Source organism: Trichechus manatus, unplaced genomic scaffold, assembly GCF_000243295.1.
Source record: "Trichechus manatus latirostris isolate Lorelei unplaced genomic scaffold, TriManLat1.0 scaffold00119, whole genome shotgun sequence".
NCBI classification, from domain to species: domain Eukaryota; kingdom Metazoa; phylum Chordata; class Mammalia; order Sirenia; family Trichechidae; genus Trichechus; species Trichechus manatus.
Window position 1 is genome coordinate 1,076,895 of NW_004444055.1, and position 13,015 is coordinate 1,089,909.

General features: G+C 38.0%; 1 long non-coding RNA gene across 2 annotated transcripts in view; it reads right to left on the bottom strand.

The window, feature by feature from the left end:
• Positions 1-4,919: 4,919 nt before the first annotated feature.
• Positions 4,920-13,015, bottom strand: part of LOC111821981 (uncharacterized) — a 15,799-nt gene continuing 7,703 nt past the window's right edge. Inside the window, exons 2-4 of one of the 2 annotated variants that reach the window (XR_002825279.1) lie at positions 10,462-10,653; positions 10,312-10,357; positions 4,920-6,015 (exon numbers count right to left, since the gene is read on the bottom strand). This is a non-coding gene — a long non-coding RNA (uncharacterized LOC111821981). Of the gene's footprint in view, positions 6,016-10,311; positions 10,358-10,461; positions 10,657-13,015 lie in introns of both variants that reach the window. The other variant, XR_002825278.1, reaches the window with a different exon arrangement.

Genomic DNA, 13,015 nt, shown 5'->3' on the forward strand with positions numbered 1-13,015 from the left:
TGGATGGTCGGCTTTTCATCTTTCATGATATTGGGGAAGTTTTCTGTCAGCAGTTCTTCAATGATCCTCTCTGTGTTTTCTGTTTTCTCCCCCTGTTCTAGAACTCCGATCACTCACAGATTTTTGCTTTTGATTGTATCCCACACGATTCTCAGGGTTTCTTCATTTTTCTTTGTTCTTTGTTACTGAGTTTTCCTCAAACAGAGTTGTATCCAAGTGTTTTTCTTCAGTTTCTCTGATCCTATCTTCCCTCATTTCAAACCTTCTCCACAGCCCTTCTATGACACTGTCCATTTCTGAAATCTTGTTTTTTATCTTTTGGATTTCTAATTTTTGTTTTTGTATGATTTCTACTTGTGAATTTATTTTAGTATTTTGTTCCTAGATTATTTTCTTGAAATCTTCCATTTTTTCTATGAATTTTCCATGAGTTTGTCTGCCTTTTCCATGAATTTGTCTTTTTTTCTCATTTTTGTCTGCTTTTTGATTCAACTCTTGGATAATTCTTAGTATTAGAGATTTGAATTCCCTATCAGGTAGTTCTAGTGCCTTTTCTTCTACTGGAAAGTCATCTGGTGTTTCATTTTAGATGCCTACTGGAACCATTCTGTCCTGTTTTTTATATGTGTTGATATTGTCTGCTGTCTTTGGGATATTTAGTAGTTATTTCCCTCATTTATTGATTGTAAATTTGCTTGTTTTGACCTGTTTTTTTATTTGGTTATGTCTGAATAGGTGGGCTGTGCATTCTTTGTTGTTTGCTCATCTGTGGGCAGGATACTTTTCACCTCCTTCTATAATGGGCAGGGTCTGTCACTCAGGTATGGTACAGCAGGGCAGGCCCAGCTGAAGGGGAGTTGCTGGGATGGGTTGTTTGTGGCATGTACTATGGCCGACAGGGAATCAGTGCAGGGAAGTTTCCGGTAGGCTATGCCTGTGCTGCTTGGGGTTGTGATGTTCAGTGCACAGTGCAGGTAGGCATGAAGGAGGGGGGAGATCATGATGCGTGGAGCTAAGATGGGTATGGGAAAGAGGAGAGAGGAATAGGAGCCAAAAACATACACACAAACAACAAAAAAGAGTGTTAAGGGAGCTTGCTATTGGAGTGGAAAGATAAAAGACTGAGAAATGGAGAAAAACAAAAGAGAAAAAAAAGGAAAAGGGATAAAAGGAAAAAAATGAATAAATAAAAATTAGAGAAAAAAAGAAAAGCCCCCAAGTATCCCACCGGTGTGGCTGGTAGGACTTGGGAAGTTGCTCCCAGGGTGTGAATTGCAGCCTGGCTAGAAGAGGTAGAGCTGTCACACAGAACCAGGTATTCAGGAGACAGGAAGAGAAGGTAAGTATAGAGAGATGGGAAACTAGAAATAAAGAAAGACAAAAAGGAAAAAAGAGAGAGAAGAAAACAAAACAAAGAAACAAAAAAATAAAACCAAGAAAAAAAAAACAGAAACAAGAAAAAAGAAATTCCCCCAGGGAGGTCACTGTGCGTCTACACAGAGTAAGGGAGAAGCTCCCAAGCCACACAGCACTACCAAGCCAGAAGGGGCTCCCAAGCCGAGAAAAGAAAAGGAAACAAACAAACAAACCAAAACAGAACAAATAAATAAAACAAGCCCTGGAGGTCCCACCAGCGCAGTGGCACAGTCTGGGAAGCAGTCCCACAGTCAAGCTGTACCCCTCAGTCTTTCAGGAAGAAGCAAAGATGGCACACAGAGCCAGGTGTTTGAGAGAAGGGGGTGGGTGGTGGTGAGAGGTAAGGAGGAAACCTAAAGAAGGGGAAAAAAGCAACACCAGCAGCCAACAAATGGCACTCAGGAAGCCAACGAGCACAGATGGGTGGAATCCTGTGGGTTCTGGGGTGAAGCCAGTGCTTCCCAGCCAAGAGACTGTGGCTGCAGGAAGCAGAGGAGGCCAAGTGCTGGTGAAGAAGGGTAGGGGGTGGTAAAGCCTATATCGCTGGTTACCGGTTGTTCTGTCTCCTGCTGGAAACTCCATGAAGCTGCTTTCTCGTACCCACTGTTCACTGATCTCCAGTAGGAGTCCCAGATGGCAGATCCGTGCTGCAGTAGTTGACAGGGGACCTCTGCATGTATCTTTCCTCGATCTCTGTTCTTGGTCAGTTTCTTATTCCATTTGGTGCTTGGCTGAGTTCTTTATCTCTCCATTTGATGCTTAGGGTTTCAGGATTTATGTGTGTCTCTCTTTGACTTAGTTTTTTGGATCTTTGCTGTGGAGGGACGGCATGGTGCTTCTGTCTATAGTGCTATGCTTCCAGGAACTAACAAAATAAATTTATTCTAAATTTCTTCTCTAAAAAATTCTCAAAAGTGTGCATAAGATGTTGTTGTTGTTGTTGTTGTTAGGTGCTGTCATGTTGGTTCCAACTCACAGAGACACTATGCACAAAAGAACAAAATGCTTCCCGGACCTGTGCCATCGTCACTATCGTTGTTGTGCTTGAACCCATTGTTGCAGCCACTGTGTCAATCTATCTCCTTGAGGGTCTTCCTCTTTTTCGATGACCCTCTGTTTCACCAAGCATGATGTCCTTTGCCAAGGACTGGTCCTTCCTGATAACAGGTCCAAAGTATGTGAGACGAAGTCTTGCCATCCTTGCTTCTAAGAAGCATTCTGGCTGTACTTCTTCCAAGATTTGTTCATTCTTCTGGCAGTCCATGGTATATTCAATATTCTTCGCCAACACCATAATTCAAAGGTGTCAATTCTTCTTTGCTCTTCCTTATTCATTGTTCAGCTTTTGCATGCATATGGGGTGATTAAAAACACCATGACTTGGGTCAGGCACACCTTGGTCCTCAAAGTGACATCTTTGCTTTTTAACACTTTAAAGAGGTCTTTTGCAGATTTGCCCAATGCAGTATGTCGTTTGATTTCTTCATTGCTGCTTCCATGGGCATTGATTGTGAATCCAAGGAAAATGAAATCCTGACAACTTCAATATTTTCTCTGTTTATCAGGATGTTGCTGATGAGTCCAGTTGTGAGGATTTTTGTTTTCTTTATGCTGATGTGTAATCCATACTGAAGGCTGTAGTCCTTGATCTTCACCAGTAAGTGCTTCAAGTCGTCTTCACTTTCAGCAAGCAAGGTTCTGTCATCTACATATCGCAGGCTGTTAATGTGTCTTCCTCCAATTCTGATGCCACGTTCTTCATATAGTCCAGTTTCTCCAAATATTTGCTCAGCATACAGATTGAATAGGTATGGTATTGAATAGGTTTGGTGAATAGGTAAGCATCAAAGGATACAATCCTGACAAACACCTTTCCTGATTTTAAACCATGCAGTATCCCCTTGTTCTGTTCGAAAGACTGCCTCTTGGTCTATGTACGTTTCCTCATGAGCACAATTAAATGTTTTGGAATTCCCATTTTTTTGCAATGTCATCCATAATTTGTTACGATCCACACAGTCAAAGGCCTTTGCATAGTCAATAAAACACAGGTAAACATCTTTCTGGTATTCTCTGCTTTCAGCCAAGATCCATCTGACATCAGCAATGATATCCCTGGTCCACGTCCTCTTCTGAAACCGGCTGAATTTCTGACAGTTCCCTGACAATACACCACTGCAGCTGCTTTTGAATGATCTTCAGCAAAATTTTATTTGCATGTGTCTGGGGTCTTATAAGCCTGTGAGCAGCCGTCTAAGATGCTCCACTGGTCTCACTCCTTCGGTAGCAAGGGAGAATGAAGAGAACAGGACACAAGGAAAAGATTAGTCCAAAGGACTAATGGACCACAACTACCACAGCCTCACCAGACTGAGTCCAGTATAACTAGATAGTGCCCAGCTACCACCATGGACTACTCTGACTGGTATCACAAAAGAGGGTCCTGGACAGAGCTGGAAAAAAAATGTAGGACAAAATTCTAACTCACTAAAAAAGACCAGACTTACTGGCCTGACAGAGACTGGAGAAACCCCGAGAGTATGGCCCCTGGACACCCTTTTAGCTCAGTAATGAAGTCACTCCCAAGGTTCACCATTTAGCCAAAGACTAGACAGCCTCATAAAACAAAATGAGACTAATGGGGCACAACAGTCTAGGGACAAGGACTAGAAAGCAGGAGGGGACATGAAAGCTGGTAGTAGGGAACCCAAGGTTGAGAGTGGGCAGTGTTGACATGTCGTGGGGTTGTTAATCATTGTCATAAAACAACATGTGTACTAACTGTTTAATGAGAAACTATTTGTTCTGCAAACCTCCACCTAAAGTACAATAAAAACAATTTTACTTGCATGTGATATTAATGATATTGTTCAATGATTTCCGCATTCGGTTGGATCATCTTTCTTGGGAATAGGTGTAAATATGGATCTCTTCCAGTCGGTTGGCCAGGTAGCCGTATTCCAAGTTTATTGGCATAGACGAGTGAGCACTTCCAGCACTGCATTCATTTGTTCAAATATCTCAACTGGTATTCCGTCAATTCCTGAAGCCTTGTTTTTCGACAATGCCTTCAGTGCAGCTTGGACTTCTTCCTTCAATACCATTGGTTCTTGATCATAAAATGGTTGAACACCAACCAATTCTTTTTGGTATAGTGACTCTGTGTATTCCTTCCATCTTCTTTTGTTGCTTCATGCGTCGTTCAATCTTTTGCCCAAAGAATTCTTCAGAATTGCAACTCGAGGCTTGAATTTTTTTCTTCAGTTCTTTCAGCTTGAGAAATGCTGAGTGTGTTCTTCCCTTTTGGTTTTCTAACTCCAGTTCTTTGCACAGTTCATTATAAAACTTTGTCTTCTCAAGCTGCCCTTTGAAATCTTCTGTTCAGCTCTTTACTTCATCATTTATTCCATTCCCTTTAGCTACTGTAAGTTCAACAGCAAGTTTCAGAGTCTCTTCTAACATCCACTTTTGTCTTTTCTTTCTTTGCTGTCTTTTTAATGACCTATTGCTTTCTTCATGTATGATGTCCTTGATGTCATTCCACATGTCATCTGGTCTTCGGTCATTAGTGTTCAATGCATCAAATCTAGTCTTGAGATGGTCTCTAAATTCAGGTGCAGAAGATAGGGTTATAAAAATGGAATACTTCCCTACTTCCAGATGGTATTATTGAATTAGATTATAATATTTCTTCATAGAACTCTATTCTGGTTGGTTTAGTGATAAGTGTTTACATAAGTTTAGTAATCCTAATATTCCAAAGAATTTATGAAAATGGATTTGTTCTGACAAAAGTTTTTATGTCAGCTTAAAAGCAATTTAATTTTGTCTTGCAGTAAGAACTTAGTAGTTCCAGAATGAGAAAAAGGGACGCATACGACAAACCTAGATGGAACAAAGTTAAAAAGTTAGCTAAGATGTTATGGATTTATCTATAAAGAAAACTTATGTTAAAGAAGCGAAGGCTAAACTGCTTACCAAGAGTAGAGTAAAGAAACAGTCAAAGAACTCCTCCCAATGGTATGTAGATCTTTTAAAGATATTTAAAAAATAGGATAAATAAAGTGGACATCGAGGTTAAAACAGGACAAATGCTGTTTTAATACAGTTATCAGAAATTGGGTGAATGCCCATCATTAAAAAACAATAAACAAGCACTCTATTGTGGAGGTATTTTTAAAAGCCAAATGATAAAAATCACAATGGGAACACACCCAAAATGGGGAAATGTTTCCACCCCTAGCCAGAGACTTCAGATTATATCTATACCCATTGACCAAGAGAGCACTAATTGACTATTCTATAACCATTATGATAACTTTAGTTACTGAAATTGGTTTAATCTATGGAATATATACATACATATGTGCTTGTGTATGTGTATTTATGTGTGTGTGTGTGTATATATAGTTAAGGTTACAAATGATGTTAGACAAGATGACTCAGTAATTTAGGTGAGGCTGTTCTCTCTCTCTCTGAAATAGCACAGATAAAGACAATTACATTACAAAATAGATTAGCTCTTTATTATTTACCTGCTTTCCAAGGAGGAGTTTGTTCTTTGGTAAAAGCAAACTGTTGTACGTATATTAATGACACCTGAGTGGAAGTATATTGAGATACAATTTTAGCAAAAGTTCATGCTAGGGATACAACACATGCTGCAAATTCTTCTCTTGCATCTTCTTGTGATTTGTTTTCATGGTTAGGAAATTTGGGTTTGTGGGCCAGACAAGCTTTTCACACCATTGGCTTATGCATTCTCCTCATTTTGATCTTTTATATTACTATTAAGCTACTAAGCTGTTTGGTGTCTGGTGTCTTAAAAGCTTTCGACTGGCCATCTAAGAAAATAGTCTTCTTCTGACTAGAGGAACAATGAAGAGAAAAAGCTAAGAAACCAACAGAAATGACATATAATTACCGAGACTGAAAAAATCTTAGATGGTGCCAGGCCAATACTTAGCTGATCAAAGAATCTAATTGAATCATGATCAGAGGGGGGGAGATGTCAAAGAGCAAAATTAAAAACAGACATCTTACTTTAATTTTAATTTTTTTTTACCCATGAAATCAAATATTAACTGTAAAAAGCCTGAATCAAACTTCGAAAGCATTGACTTTATTCTTTTACCATAAGCTGCTCTACGACAATGTAAATTTATCTTTTCCTCCTAGAAAAGGACAGGCAACAACAAAACCATTACATTATGGTTTAATGAAAAAGATTCTAGGCTTATTTGATTTAAACTTCAAAAGGTCTCATGGCTACAAGTGGGTGGAGGGCCAAATTTTAGCATCCAGGCTAGAGACCACTAGTAATCTGTTATCAGTTAATCTCAGTAAAAGGTAGAGGGCAGTGTTCAATCAATAGCATTAAGATTAGCCAATGGTTGGTCTTCTATTCTTCTCCCTCCTCTCCTCTTGATAAGCTTCATTGTAACTAGTCTGCTTTAAGCCATTTGCTTTGTTTTGCTGTTTTGTTTTGTTTTTAATCAGAATGGTCTGCTTATATGCATATACTATAACTCTCAAATAAAGTTTATGTTTCAATTTCTTTGAGTTTTTATTATTTTTTTAAAAAGAACGTAAAGCTTGTTGGTTCAAGCCCACCTAGCATCACTGCAGAAGAAAGGCCTGGTGATCTGCTTCTGTAAACATTACAGTCAAGAAAACCCTATAGAGCAATTATACTCTGTAACACATGGGGCCACCATGAGTTTGTATCAATTCAATGGCAATGGATTTGTTTTTTGTTTTTCTTATTTAGTGTTCAAGATAAATTTATTAAAAAATTTAAACACTATGTAGAGTGAGACAAAACACAGCTAATGATAAGATTTGGCCTGTGACTCGTGCTTGGACCTCTACTAAACATCTCCCCTAAAATAACTTTGCCTATGTGTGTGTGTTTGAGGGTGAGCAAATCAATGGCATAATGTTATGAGAAGAAATAGAAAAAAGAGCAGCATTAAAATTTAGTTCTGCTAAAATTTGAGTTTCACACACTTCCTTGCTTCTTTATAAGTTAATTGAGATCATTTGCAATTCTTAGAGTAACTTTCCTCTTTATGACTCTACCACAGTGAATTTTGTTAATGTATTACCTATATCTAGATGACTTCGGTAGGTCTAAACTTCTCAAAACCACATAAGAACATTAAAAAATCACTTACATATATTTAAATGCTGATGTTGAGCTTAATTGCTTAGTAGCAGAAGGGGGTACCTTTCTGAACTAAAGGAAAAATATTGCAGATCAGACTGATTCTTTGTGACTACTCAAGGGAGTTTGCCAATTTTCCTGTCTTCCACATTGCATTGCCTTATGTAGTAGACATAAAAATCTCATCTTCATCAATGTTTCACTCCATCACTCTTTTTAAAAAATCTTTACCGTATTTTTATGCAAATAACATGCACCTTCTATGTTTGTTTGCCAACCATGCCCTCACCCTGCGAGGTATTTTCATAAATGCTGCTATGCCAATTTTTCCACATGTTGTTGTAAAAATAATTAGCATAGCACTCTTACAAAAATAACTCAAGGGCAGTGTTGACAAGCGTAGAAGGTGTGCATTATGTGTAAAATATGGTAATTAACTTCTTTACAATTTTTCTTTATATAATCTTCTTATATTTAAATGAAACTTGGTACTTCATTTACCCTTCTTTCCAATATCTGATCTGTTTTTAAACTTCAGTCAGTCCAATAGTTAACTAAACTTGACTACTGAAAGACTAACTCTAGTAAGAATGGCTATTCCTAATCACCCTGCCAACAGTTTAAAAATATTTTAAAATATCTCAGATCAATAACTTGTAATGTGATTTAACAACTAGGATCCCTGGAAGCGCACAAAGAATAAAAAGATTTTTTTTCTTGATGGTGACACCATGTCTGTGCAGTGGCAAAATGGGAAAGGTTTTGATGACTCTGTTTTGTAAAACACCAAAGAAAAGACAAGTGAGCACAAGAAAACTAAGACCTAGAAACTTCCTTATTTCAAAGAAGCAGAAGCACTGAGAAACAGAAGCTAAGGCCCATACCCTTCAGAAAGTGCTCTCAACATTCTGATCTTCCAAGTCAGTATTAGCTTTTTGATATTGATGAAATTGTTCATTAACTTCCAATATAATAAACTCTCAGTTATATACCCTGAAATGGAGGGATCAAGGTGACATGGATAAACCAAACGGGAAAGAATTGATAAAATATTGAAAAAGGATGCGTTTGACTTTGGCAGGAATTTCTTGATTTTATGTAGTAGCTTTCTGTTTCCTTTCCTAATCAAGCATGGATTCGTTGAGATCAAAATTAGTGTGTGTTCCCTGAGCCACTAAAAGCAGGGAGAGAGAGCTTAAAACATCCATCTGGCCAAAATGATTGTAGCTTAACCAAGAGCAAGCCACATTCAGATAATCTGGGGCTCAATTTAACACATATTCTGTGTGGGAGAAATCCAACATTCATGACTAACAGGACCCAACCCACAAGCAATAGAATCGCCTTCCTCTTCTCCCGCCAAGTGAAAATAAACTAGAGAATGGCTAAGCCCCCAAACAACGAATGCTAATCATCATAGTTATTGTGCCTCTTTTGGAGGAAATGAGAATTAATCCAACACCTGTATGTGCCTGTTCAGGAAATGGATCGTCTGTCTAATTAAGCTCTTCTTTCTTCAGAACTTTATGAATACTTTCTGTAGACATATCACTTCCAGAAAAACCTTCTCACAGTCTTTTTTGGTCATTGGAAATTTCTGATGTGATAGAATCTCCTAACTAAACTTCATTGATACTTGATTAGAGAGTATTATTTTCTAAGAAGCATTTTTGGAAGAATATAAATTAAAAAACCCTCAGAGAATACACAGGTGAGTTTATGATCTTGCCACTAACCTAAAACATCTAACTGAACTGCTCACAGACTCCAGTTTACAGGTGCTCAGGCAAGAATGTTCCAGCTTGTTTATTTGTTTTTCCAGTGGAATAGCCACTGTACTTTGTCCTCTGCCCTTTTCATAAAACACTGCAAGGAACCTGCCCCTGTGTACTGCCTTCCACCAGTTAACCTTGCTTTATTTCCTGTCCTTGCAAACTTAGTACAACCTCACTTCACTTTCACCACAATAATTTACCATTTCCTTCCTTCTAAACCAGGTTCTTCATTTCTGCTTCAATTAAAGAAAAATGTAACAAACATTTATGGAGTCCTGTGTTAGATCCTGGAAACCCTGATGGCATAGTGGTTAAGAGCTACAGCTGCTAATGAAAAGGTTGGCAGTTCGAATCCACCAGGTGCTCCTTGGAAACCCTATGGGGCAGTTCGACTCTGTCCTACAGGGTCACTATGAGTTGAAATTGACTTGATGGTTTAGTTTATGTTAGATCCTAGGGACATAAAACAAAATAAGACAAGGTCCTTGTCCTTAAGGAGCTTGCAATCCAGTGGGAAGAAAAATACAAAAGTAATCAAAAAAACATGCGCAACTGTAATAAGAGGAAAAAAAAAAACCCATACACAAACATATAAACAACATATTAAAGAAACAAGCCTTCCTTCTTCTCTGTACCCATGAAAACATCTGTTAATTGGTGTTTTGAAATGCTGTTATACTTTGCAAATAATGTTATTCAAATATGTGGCCATGTATATGTAGATGGAGGAGGAGGTGGTTAGCAAACACTTTCAGCTTCTCCCACTGACCTATTGTACCTAAAATACTACAGAAACGAAAACTGATTATTACTAGATTGTATCAGGTTAAAAAAATAAAGGTGATATCTTTGTATATGAAGTCTACGAAAGCTAAATGAATCCCCCTCCCCCTCAAAAAATACAATACAGCAATAATAGAACAGGTCTGGAACCCAAGTCCCATTCAGTCTTACCATCTTCTTAGCCCATCTGGAATCAAAATTACACAACTTCTTAGATCTGTTGAAAGATATCACAATAGAGATAATTATAAGCCTTCAAACAGGTCTTTGGATTGGAGATTATAGTGATTCTAGAATGCTTTCAGCTCTATTCATGCTCACCAGAATGGTTAGAAGAGAACGTAGTTGATGATCTATGGGCAGTCCAAAGTCTGTATGCGCCCAACAACTGCTACATTTATAGATTGAGGACTGATCCAGGATAGGTCAATTCAATTCAATTCAACAATTATTTAAGCCCAGAGAGTCCTTGTTATTTGAACATTCATTATTCTCCATTCCACAAGCACATGGCTGCTAAGGGAAAAAAAATGCATCATAACACAGAAATAGTCACAAAGGGACCAAATGGTCTTTTATAACACAGTTGTTGTTCTGTGCCATCAAGTCACTTCTGACTCATAGTGACACTATATGACAGAATAGAACTGCCCCAGAGGGTTTCCAAGGCTGTTATCTTTTTCTTCCAGGGAGCAGCTGGTGGGTTTGAACCACCGACCTTTTGGTTAGCAGCTGAGCACTTAACCATTGCACCACCAACACCAATCACCAGTTATCCACTCCACTCAACACTAGCTTGTATTCCTACTCATCACATCAATATCAACTCTAACGACGGTGTAAATATTAGACCAAACAATGCAAATACAATGCAGCAGATTGCCAAGTAAAATAACAAATATTGCAAAAGTAGTAGGTTTTCAAAAAGTTGATGAATGTGATGCTAGAAAACTTATTGGATCATGAGAAAACCCAAATGAGGGACTGGCAGAGGTGAACTTCTTAAAAATTAATTAATAGAAAATCAACAGGATGCTGATGTGATAGGCATAGTAAGAGAACTATTTGAATAACAAAGAACTTTAAAAATCCTTAGAAAATTAAAGAAGTCCTCATTTACAGTAAAAATAACTCTTTTTATGATATCATTGCAAAAATCATACATACATTAAGATTTCCAATATTGCTATCATACAATTTTATTTAAATATTAGGCCAAGAAAAACAAAACAAACAAAAAAGAATGATCAGGATTTGATTCATCTTTGTTTGTTTTGTTAAAGTGCTAATTATAATTTTAACCTAAATATATTTAAATGTAAGAATAAACAAATTGTCACCATGACACTTAGTTTCTCCATGAAGATAAAGACCCAATCACACTTCTTTTGATTATTTTCTATTAAATTTGACACCATGTAAAGTGGATTCACTTTAAGGATATGCAAATATACATACACATACACATATACCAATTTTTCCTTGAATGATGAGGACCCCATTCACTGTTCCAACCCAGCTTAGCAGCAGACAAGACACAAGTGAAGTTTATGACACGGTCATTACCCCAAAGACGTTTACAAAATCCTGCTAAAGTACATTCAGCCATAGGTGAGCACTATAACATCAACCCTTGTGGAGGGACTCAGCTGAAACCTGTACACACATACCCACAGTGAACTAACTTAGTGCTGATGAAAAGGTTTTGCTCCTTATTTTAAACTAAGCATTTCCTTTGATGAAAAAGAAGAGCCTAGCATACTAACCTCACCATCCCCTGACTAATGAAAGCACATCCATCAAAAAAAAAAAAAAGTCTGTAAATGCTGAATGCTGGGTTACGTACCTCAGGTGGTTAAGGATGCTTAGTTGGAGAGATCAACTGCAATGCTATGAGGCACATGTGAGCACAAGAGAGTATTGACCCAAATCAACCTTGTATATGGGCAGAGAAAACACAACCCCTCCCGCCTATACCCTATATCCCAACTGTCCTCCTCCCCGTCAGTCCCCAGTCTTCATGGCAAATTTGCTGGAACTTTATTCGAAAAGCACTGCTCTCTCTACCGTAAGGTACAAAGCCCTCAGTGTGAAACAATTTTAACTCATCTCTTTTTTCTGAGAAGGTTGTTGTTGTTAGGTGCCCTCAAGTCGGTTCTGACTCACAGCAACCCTATGTACAACAGAACAAAACACGGCCTGGTCCTGTGCCATCCTCAAAATCATTGCTATGTTTGAGCCCATTGTTGCAGCCACTGTGTCAATCCGTCTTGTTGAGGGTCTTTCTCGTTTTTGCTGACTCTCTGCTTTATCAAGCATGATGTCCTTCTCCAGGGACACGTCCCTCCTGAGGAGGTAACCTGGTACAATATGAGGAACTCAGATATTTTGGAGTCAGCCTAGACTTCAAACTCAGTTTTGCATTTCTAAGTTGTGTGATTTGGGCAAGTTTCCTATCCTTTCAAAGTCTCAGTTTCAACCTCTGTGAAATAGAAATAATAAAACCTACCTCACGGAGTTGCCAAGAGACTACAAATGAAACAACTTTAGAATGCCCAATAATGTGCAAGTTATTTTTTTTTTTTAATTGTACTTCAGGTGAAGGCTTACAGAACAAATAGTTTCTCGTGAAACAGTAGTACACATATTGTTTTATGACATTGGTTAATAACCCCACAACATGCCAACCCTCTAACTTCTCAACCTTTTTTTTTTTGGTGAAAATACACATAGGCAAAGATACACCATTTCAAAAATTTCTACATACACAATTCAGTGACATTGACTACACTCTTCCAATTGTGCTGCTATTCTCACTTAAGATGAAGGCTTACAGAAGAAAATAGTTTCTCATTTAACAGTTACTACACATGTT